The sequence below is a fragment of the Dendropsophus ebraccatus genome, chromosome 8 (genome assembly GCF_027789765.1).
Source record: "Dendropsophus ebraccatus isolate aDenEbr1 chromosome 8, aDenEbr1.pat, whole genome shotgun sequence".
Taxonomy (NCBI): Eukaryota; Metazoa; Chordata; class Amphibia; order Anura; family Hylidae; genus Dendropsophus; species Dendropsophus ebraccatus.
Window position 1 is genome coordinate 4,173,489 of NC_091461.1, and position 10,150 is coordinate 4,183,638.

The 10,150-nt window shown below is 46.4% G+C and overlaps 1 long non-coding RNA gene across 1 annotated transcript; it reads right to left on the minus strand.

Moving 5' to 3' along the window:
• Positions 1-1,395: 1,395 nt before the first annotated feature.
• On the minus strand, positions 1,396-9,581 carry LOC138798372 (uncharacterized). The gene is made up of 3 exons (XR_011364067.1): positions 9,477-9,581; positions 4,833-4,946; positions 1,396-3,919 (listed from the first exon to the last, which is right to left on the minus strand). It is a non-coding gene; the product is annotated as an uncharacterized lncRNA (long non-coding RNA).
• Between the last annotated feature and the right edge of the window lie 569 nt (positions 9,582-10,150).

Below are 10,150 nucleotides of genomic sequence, written 5' to 3' on the forward strand. Positions count from 1 at the left end.
TCCCACCTCATACAGTATAGTCTCCCACCTCATACAATATGGTCTCCCCCCTCATACAGTATGGTCTCCCCCCTCATACAGTATAGTCTCCCACCTCATACAATATGGTCTCCCCCCTCATACAGTATAGTCTCCCACCTCATACAGTATAGTCTCCCACCTCATACAATATGGTCTCCCCCCTCATACAGTATAGTCTCCCACCTCATACAATATGGTCTCCCCCTCATACAGTATAGTCTCCCACCTCATACAGTATAGTCTCCCCCCTTATACAGTATAGTCTCCCACCTCATACAGTATAGTCTCCCCCCTTATACAGTATAGTCTCCCACCTCATACAGTATAGTCTCCCACCTCATACAATATGGTCTCCCCCCTCATACAGTATAGTCTCCCACCTCATACAATATGGTCTCCCCCCTTATACAGTATAGTCTCCCACCTCATACAGTATAGTCTCCCACCTCATACAATATGGTCTCCCCCCTCATACAGTATAGTCTCCTGCCTCATACAATATGGTCCCCCCCTCATACAGTATAGTCTCCCCCTCATACAGTATAGTCTCCCACCTCATACAATATGGTCTCCCCCCTTATACAGTATAGTCTCCCACCTCATACAATATGGTCTCCCCCCTTATACAGTATAGTCTCCCACCTCTTACAATATAGTCTCCCACCTCATACAATATGGTCTCCCACCTCATACAATTTGGTCTCCCGTCTCATACAATATAGTCTCCCGTCTCATACAATATAGTCTCCCGTCTCATACAATTGCCACCATGCTACCTCTAGAGCTAAGACCTCCAGTGGAGTTACATACTGTATATGAGAGGTCTCCAGTTGTCACCTCTACATCTCTTTCAAATAGTGACTTCCAGGTCTAAAAGGCGATTGGTGCTGAAGGCCGACTGTCCCAATAGACTGGCAGAAGGGTGGGTGGTGGAGGTGACCTAGGTCCTCTATGTACCCTTCCTATAATCCGGCATTTCTACGATCCAGCAAATTTGTCCAAGAAGAAGTTCCCTATGTCACTAATAGTGTGGAGCAGAGTTAGTAAACTGGGGTTCAGCCAGCTCTCCGAAACTGAACATTCAGCATTTGACTTCCGGTGTCTGGAGAAGTTGGATGTCTGGGGCTGCCAGAAAAACACGGATACAGCCATAGGCCATTATTATTATTTATTTATAGGCCATAGTCTGTATCCATGTTTTCCGGGCAGCATCCAACAACTCCAGACGCAGGGAATCAAGTGCCGAATGTTCCGGTTCGCAGAAAGTTGCCAAACCTGAAAAATTCGGCAACTCCGGTCAGCACTAGTCAGGAACCATTGTCAAGATGTGTACAATGTCATAGCCTCTGAGAGTGTAAGAGCCTACAAGAGTGTTGGAGCCTACTAGAGTGTCAGCCTACGAGAGTGTCAGAGCCTACAAGAGTGTCAGAGCTTACGAGAGTGTCAGAGCTTATCAGAGCCTACGAGAGTGTCAGATCCTACGAGAGTGTCAGAGCCTACATGAGTGTCAGAGAGTGTCAGAGCCTACGAGAGTAACTTCAACACCACATCCAGACTTCACCCTCATTAATACAAATGGAATTAAGAAAATTGTGTAACTTTATTGGAAATTACAATAAAACAAATCCAGTAGATTTACATTAGTTATTATTTTAACATTTTGAAGATTTTTTTTTAAATAGATTTGTAATAAAGTTTTTCTTTTCTCCTGCAAAATATTCTGAGAGGTAAAACGAGTCCCCGGCAGCGTGGAGCGTTATTCAGTGATCATTTCGTGAGTCCGCGCCATTGTATCCACAAAGAGGACATCAGATATGATGAGAATATGTGATCTATCAACTGCAAACACGACCAGTACGTGTGTTATACGACCAGTACGTATGTTATACGACCAGTATATGTGTGTTATACGACCAGTACGGGTGTGTTATACGACCAGTACGTGTGTTATACGACCAGTACGTGTATGTTAAATGTGTGTTACATTGACGTGTGTTATACGACCAGTATATGTGTGTTATACGACCAGTACGTGTGTGTTATACGACCAGTACGTGTGTGTTATACGACCAGTACGTGTGTGTTATACGACCAGTACGTGTGTGTTATACGACCAGTACGTGTGTGTTATACGACCAGTACGTGTGTGTTATACGACCAGTACGTGTGTGTTATACGACCAGTACGTGTGTGTTATACGACCAGTACGTGTGTGTTATACGACCAGTACGTGTGTGTTATACGACCAGTACGTGTGTGTTATACGACCAGTACGGGTGTGTTATACGACCAGTACGGGTGTGTTATACGACCAGTACGGGTGTGTTATACGACCAGTACGGGTGTGTTATACGACCAGTACGGGTGTGTTATACGACCAGTACGTGGGTGTTATACGACCAGTACGTGTATGTTAAATGTGTGTTACATTGACCCATTGAGGTCAATAATAAAGTCTGCATCAGACGCGGTACATGTGAATGTATCCTAACTCTGGGCATCCTGTATCACTGGTCACCATCTAATATATAATATATAATATTTCCAACAAAATGATTGGATAGTTTAGTATTTGATTTGTGACATCACAGAAACCTTGTGATTAGTGTTGAGCGGAGTGGCTGAACTGCTTGGATTGGACAATGTTGGCCAATCTGAACAGTTCAGCAACTCCACTCAACACGACTTGTGATGGACCGACTTGTAATGGACCGACTTGTGATGGATGAAGGTTGTGAAATGAATTTACCATGATCGTCTGAGAAGTGATATTGACTGGCTACATCTATACTGTACGGTTGCTGTTCGGGGCTGGTGAAGTCTTCATATGGGAAACCCTTTGTTAATCTCCCTATTTGTAAGGCTGTGTTCACATCACGGGCGTCCATCACTCATTCCATCACATCTGGCAGGAAAAAACAGCGCAGAGCTACATCAGACATCGTGATGGAACCTGATAGACCTGATTTGGTGGAGTCCATCGGAGGTCAATGGTGTCTGTTGTGCAACAAATCCAACACAACATGGATGGACTAACAACTAAAATTATGGTGGTACTGGCTGATCATATAATGCGTATGGAGACCTCTTGGCTCAACCCCCCCCCCCCCCCCCCAGATTTCGGGGAGAGGAGGATGGGGACATTGGATTTTGCCACAGAAGTTGCTGAGTGTCCATGTGTTTGGGGCTCAGAGGGAATTGTCGGCTGTCTGAGGTGTACGGCCAGCCTTACTCTGACCTACGACCTCCACCACCCACATATAAAGACTATATAATATCCCATAATATAATCCCACCCCAATTACAGTTATAAACCCCATAAACTTTATATCTTTTCTTTTTTCCTTGAAAAAATAAATTAACCGGAGCTGGTAGAGAAATCCAAGTGATCCGTCCAGTGCCATTGGCCATTGTTCTCCACAGTCTCGGTGGTCGGTGGGAATGGCCATGTAATGTTGTCCCTCTGTCCCGCCGTGTTATGTAGACGCCTATAAAAATGGCCGGCCTGCGTGGATCCCGGGAGGTGGAGTAAAATCCTTGGCAATGTTAGAACATGGAGACGCTGGATGTTGTGTTGGTGGATTCCAGTTCATACCTGGGTACTGAGAGCCTGCAGCCCTCTGGAGAGACTAGGAGTCCCCCCCATCACAAGAAGGGGTCCAGCTTCTGCATAGTGAGTGGGAGTGTAGCATTCCCTCTCCCGTCCATTGCACATGGTGTCTGCAGTCCGTATGATGTATGGGGAGCCATAGGGGGAGTAGGCTGGAGCCGTATACGGAGGGAACACTCCATCCAGGTGGGATGAGGAGCAGTCATGGCAAGGAAAGTGTGAGTGAGGCCGGTGACCGGAATCCTCCTCGCCCTCCCCATTCAGGTCGTCTTTCTTACAGCAGTAATACTATATAATATACGGGGAAATTATAACAGTCAGTCATGTGATCATAATTGTATACAGAATACTTTACCAAGTAACAAATATTCAGTTATATTACTGAGTAAACAACCACAGTGCAGGGGGGAAAAGTAAATCAATTCCCTGATCGCTGATACAATGTGATCTGATTGTTCAAGTCCCAATCATAGACAAAAACAACATAACTAATAACACACACACACTTCGGGGGACATTTATCAAGACTGGCGTATGAGTATGCTAAGAGGTGCGCGCCTCTTCATACAGCCTGCTCCTTTTTTGTGGCGTATACCAGGGGCAAATAATACCTATACCTATTAATGAGCACAATGAGTAAACATCCACCATACAAGGGGAAAATGTAAGTGAACCCTTGTGGTGGGACATTCACCAAGAAATAATGAGCAGACAGATGTAACTTCCACCATCCTGAACAGCAGGACTGCGGCTGTGGTCCTTGCAGTAGTCGGGGGGATGTGGTGCAGACTCTTACCCAGCAGATGTGGTAGATTAATCTACAGTAAGTGAATGTGATCGGCCTGGTATAAATAAATATATATCTATATAAGAAAGGAAAAAATATAAGGGCAGGCTGGATGGAGTGCCTGAAATGTAATACCACACATAACCTGGGGATAGGGGTGGCGCTGTTTTTGGAAGAAAGTAGCTGTGCTCTTTCTAATCCTGGATAACCCCTTTAAATTCACTTACTTGCCTCCCTGTCCTGTGGATGTTTACTCATTGTGCTCAATAGAAGAGATGAGCCGTACAGCTTACTGTGTTATTAGTCACATTGTTCTAGTTTATTATTATCAATCCCGAAATCCCGAAAACTCCTCAGGGTTCCCTCATATTACAAGGACTAATAGAAGTGGTGTAGTGTCGGGGGTCCTCTCACCTGAAGTCTGCAGTAGCACAGGACTCCTATAATACATAGTAGTATCACAGTCGCTAGGATTCCTCCTGTGATCACAACAGTTCCAGCTGTCATCCGAACAATCCCCCATCAAACCTGCAGATAAGAGAGGACACTCAATCATATATTATATATATATATATATATATATATATATATACACCTCCCCCCATCAAACCTGCAGATAAGAGAGGACACTCAATCATATATTATATATATATATATATATATATATATATATATATATATATATATATATATATATATACACACCTCCCCCCATCAAACCTGCAGATAAGAGAGGACACTCAATCATATATATATATATATATATACACACACCTCCCCCCATCAAACCTGCATATAAGAGATGACACTCAGTGATATATATATATACACCTCCCCCCATCAAACCTGCATATAAGAGATGACACTCAGTGATATATATATACACACCTCCCCCCATCAAACCTGCAGATAAGAGATGACACTCCGCTGGCTGTGGGATCTCTTGTCTGGGTACCGTACGTCCCTTGTATACACCATCACTTTGTTAGTACTGCGTGCACTGAAGAATTACGGAGTTGTAAGGGATAAACCTGCTTTGCTGTAGCCACATGCAGCGGTCACATGTCCTGGAGTTTGGTCACATGACCTTTCCACAGACAGCTTCAGTCTGGTGTGTGCTCTGAGAGAGGAGTTTATTGCTGGGTAAGAACCAATCCCTTCACAGCTCCATGTCCAATGTCTCCCCTTAGGGTGGGTTCATACTGAGGAATTCTCGTGGATAAACTCTGCGGAATTCTGCTGTATGTCCGCGCGCACGTCGGCCCATAGAATGGTGTCTATGGAGTCGGCGGAAAGGCGCGCGGACATACTGCGGAATTCCGCAGAGTTTATCCACGAGAATTCCTCAGTATGAACCCACCCTAAGGGTGGAACCTTCTAGTCAGGAATATGCAAAAGAAGAGCCCGTGGAGCCTCATTGAAGAGTCTCAAAACCCAGGACTAGCCAGATATCCCTCCGGGAAGGACCCCTGGGCATACCAGGGCATACCAATGCAAGATATCAAGGCCTGGGAGCTGTCCCCTATCAAGTTCAAGAAATCAAGGAGCGAGTAATCATTTATGCCAGCAGAAGTCTTCAAGAGTAGTGAAAAAAACAACCAGAACTATAGTTCTTTCAAGTTGGAATTCTTGGCCTTAGTCTGGGCCAGCGTTTCCTGACTGGGGTGCCACGGGATCCCGGTGGGAAATGTGCACTGTCTCTTTAAGCATCCGGACGAGAAGGTGCGGCCGCGCAGCTTCTCGGGATGCACCGATCACTTTGATGTTCCACCCGATCACAGTGCGGGCGGAACATTAAAGTGAGCAGAATGTAGGAGCAGGACCTGTCAGCGTCCTGCTCCTACATTCACTCCCATAGGCCGCCGGCAATTCATACCTGCGGCCTATGGGATGCCAGGACGTGACCTCTCCTGCAGGAGTGATGATGTGACGTCATCACGCCTGCCGGAGGTCCTGTCCCCTCGGCTCAAAAGATGAAGCCAGAAGAGAAGGAGAATTGCTCCCTGCAGCCACACAGCCTGGATTAGGTGAGTAGGATGTTAGTTTTTTTTAGGGGCAAGATTGGAAAGCACTGGTCTGGGCTGTCATAGAAAAATTGCCCTGATTGCCATCTTGCCAAAAGAGGAAAGGCGGATGCCCGTGCACCCCTGCATCTTATCAGCACCTCCAGACCAGGTGAACTTGTGGCCTTAGATAATGTGAAGCTGGCCCCTACTAGATCCGGCTACAACTATGCTCTCACCATGATTGACCACTCCAGCAAGTGGGCTGTTGTTATTCGCATGAATAACTTGACTGCCAAGACTATGACCATTATCCTGAACCACAACTACATTAAGCATTATGGGTGTCTGGAAGCCATCCTCTTAAAGAGAACCAATCACGGAAGAAATTTAAAAAATTTTTATTTTCTAATTCAATGTAATTATTTATTTAATTAACATTTGTAAATACTTTTATTTATTTTTTCGGCCGCGTTTTTGTTTTATTCACTTTTCAATTCACTGTCTCGCGCCGGCTCTTTTCAAAAGAGCCGGCTCGAGACAGGAAGCTCCCGTCATCCACAGCGGCAGCAAGGCCGGCCGCCGCCATCTTGATTACGTCATTTCCGTTCCAGTGGTGGAACGCAAGTAACGTAATCAAGATGGCGGCGGCCAGGCCGAACAAGAGGAACAGGTATAGTATAAGATACAGACTGCAACAGCAGTCTGTATCTTCATTTTGTCTATTTATGAAGATACAGATTGCCTTTGCAGTCTGTATCTTATACTTTACCTGATCCTCTTGTCCGTTGCAGTCTGATGCCGGGCGCCGCCATCTTGAATACGTCACTTGCGTTCCAGCGGTGGAACGCAAGCGACGTAATCAAGATGGCGGCGCCGGCCTTGCTGCAGCAAACAAGAGGAACAGGTAAAGTATAAGATACAGACTGCAAAGGCAATCTGTATCTTCATAAATAGACTGCCTTTACAGTCTGTAGCTTATACTTTACCTGATCCTCTTGTTCGGTGCTGGAAGGCCGGGCGACGCCATCTTGAATACGTCACTTGCATTCCAGCGGTGAAACGCAAAGTGACATCATCAAGATGGCGGCGCCCGGCCTTCGTTCAGCAATCAAGAGAATTGGGTAAAGTGATAAGATAAAGACTGCACAGGCAGTCTGTATCTTCATAGACAGACTTAGGGAGAGATTTCCTTTGATAATAGGGACAGTGATTTTTAGGTGATTGGTCCTCTTTAAATCATGGTCCAGCGTTCGAGTCCCAACTCTTGCAAGAGTGATGCCAGTACCATGGGTGCAAGAAACTCAGAACCACAGAATATCACACACAAGGAAATGGACTATGTGAACGCATTAAATCAAGTGGTCATCAACAAGCTCAGAACAGCAGCTGTCCCAAAACCAGGTGAATGGCCTAAACTCTTTGGAGAACTAGTGGAAGTCTACAATAATACAACTCATTGCTCCACTGGCTACACCCCATTCTACCTAATGTTCAGGTGACAAGGCCAGCAACCTAAGGACCGGGCCTTAGGCATCCAAGTGCAAGATTCTTCTAACCCGCTACCGCAAACTGACTGGGTACAGGAACACCAGGGAAGAATTCAAGAAGCCCAAGCAATAGTCCAGCATAAGCTGAAAGAGGCTCATTGCCATTAAGAAGACTACAACACGTGTGCTAGCGCCCAATGCTACCATGACCTGGTATTTCTTTAGATTGCTCCTTGATTTAGGCCCCTCGAACTTTATATCCCCTTGATTGTTTGTATATAGTGTACTTAGTTTAGATAGTTAGGGACTCCCCACAAAGCCATGGACTAATGGACTTCTTGCCATTGTACATATTTTGCTCTCAGAGACTTCTGATAACCAGTTTACCAAGTTTGCACTATGGACGATTTAATTATTGCCTCCTGCACTGTTCTATTGTCATTTACATTGTTATTCATGTTATCATTTGTTATAACCCATGCTGTGCCTTAACCTTCCTTTTAACTTTCCTCCAGGTGCTACGCTGTGGATGGCTTTTTCCAAGTGGGGGAGTATGTGGCGTCCCACAATTAGTGTTCTGTGCACCTGTCACAAAGTTCTCACTTTAGGTTAAGTGGTGAATGAGGTAAGGTTTCACCACTAGATGTCAGTGTTTATTATATTTGTCTGTTCTTATATTGCTTACCAATAGGGGATGTCTCTTTCCCTCAACCTATCCTTACTCTCCACACACATTCACCCCCTGGAGGAGTTAGTTAGCTCCCTGTGGGAGAAAGTACGGAGTTCAGTTGAGTCTAGTCACCTAAGTGTACAGATGCAGCAAGAGACCAACCGTTCTTTCACTACTACTTTATCTATTATGCAGTGCTAAGCACACCAAAGGGAGAAGTAACCAAGGAACACGCTGACCCACGCCAGGAAAACAGCAGGGCAGTATCTTGACAACAGAGGAACTAGCCTTGATAGGACAAAGCTACTGTAAAGATGGTCTACGTATCCTACTGTGCAGTGCAGGTAACTGGGAAGACTTGGACACCTTGCTACACCCAGATAACCATGGCTGGGGCTTGTACTACTTTACTAGGACGGGTTCGACGATACCAGGGGGCAGAAGGTGGTCAGACCAAAGTCTATACACAAATACAAGTAACACTTAACTATTGAAGATATCTCCAGATTCCAGCACAGTAAATAGGTACATTGGGTTGGGCTTCTCTGGCAAACTCCTCTCCTCTCCAAGCACCGCTACAGCTATTTCTTCTCTCCTTTACAAGCATCTCCTCCGGCACATTTGGGGAACAAAGCCAGCCACACAAACAAGCAGGTATCAACATCACATATCTCCTATCTATCTGTCTATTTATCTATCTGTCTGTCTGTCTATCAATCTCATATCTACCTTCCTCCCCCCCTCCTCGCTCAGTCCCAGTATGGAGTCTCTATTACCATCTCATCTGAGGAAGAAGATGCGTTGTGTTCTGTTCCTCCATCTATCAGAGTAATAAGCGGAGTAATCACATTGGGATATAATGAAGCTCCGCCATGCTTCTGGCCGGGTGACTCACCACAAGGCCTGGCTGCCGGTCAGGGAGGAGCTGGTGACTGGGAACTCCTGGGAGGCAGAAGACGAGCAGCGATCACCGAGTCCTGAGCACGAGAAACGTTCCGGGGATCTGTACACAGGGAATAAGTGACAAACACGGCTCAGCTACATGGGATGTACAAGCGGACATTGTATTATCTGATGTACACCGGACCCCCACCAGCATAGCCGGACCCCCACCAGCATAGCCGGACCCCCACCAGCATAGCCGGACCCCCACCAGCATGGCCAGACCCCCACCAGCATGGCCAGACCCCCACCAGCATGGCCAGACCCCCACCAGCATGGCCAGACCCCCACCAGCATGGCCAGACCCCCACCAGCATGGCCAGACCCCCACCAGCATGGCCAGACCCCCACCAGCATGGCCAGACCCCCCCCAGCATGGCCAGACCCCCCCCAACGTAGCTGGATCCCCACCAGCTTAGCCGGACCAGCACCAGTATAGCCGGACCCCCCCCCCCAACGTTGTATAACACGCAACGTAATGAGTTGGCGGTACCAGGGCGACAGGAGACAGACCCCCACCAGTATAACATGTAACGTAACGAGGTGACGATGCCAGGGATCCCACCAGTATAACACGCCAGACCCCCACCAGTATAACACACAATGTAATGAGGTAGCGGTATCAGA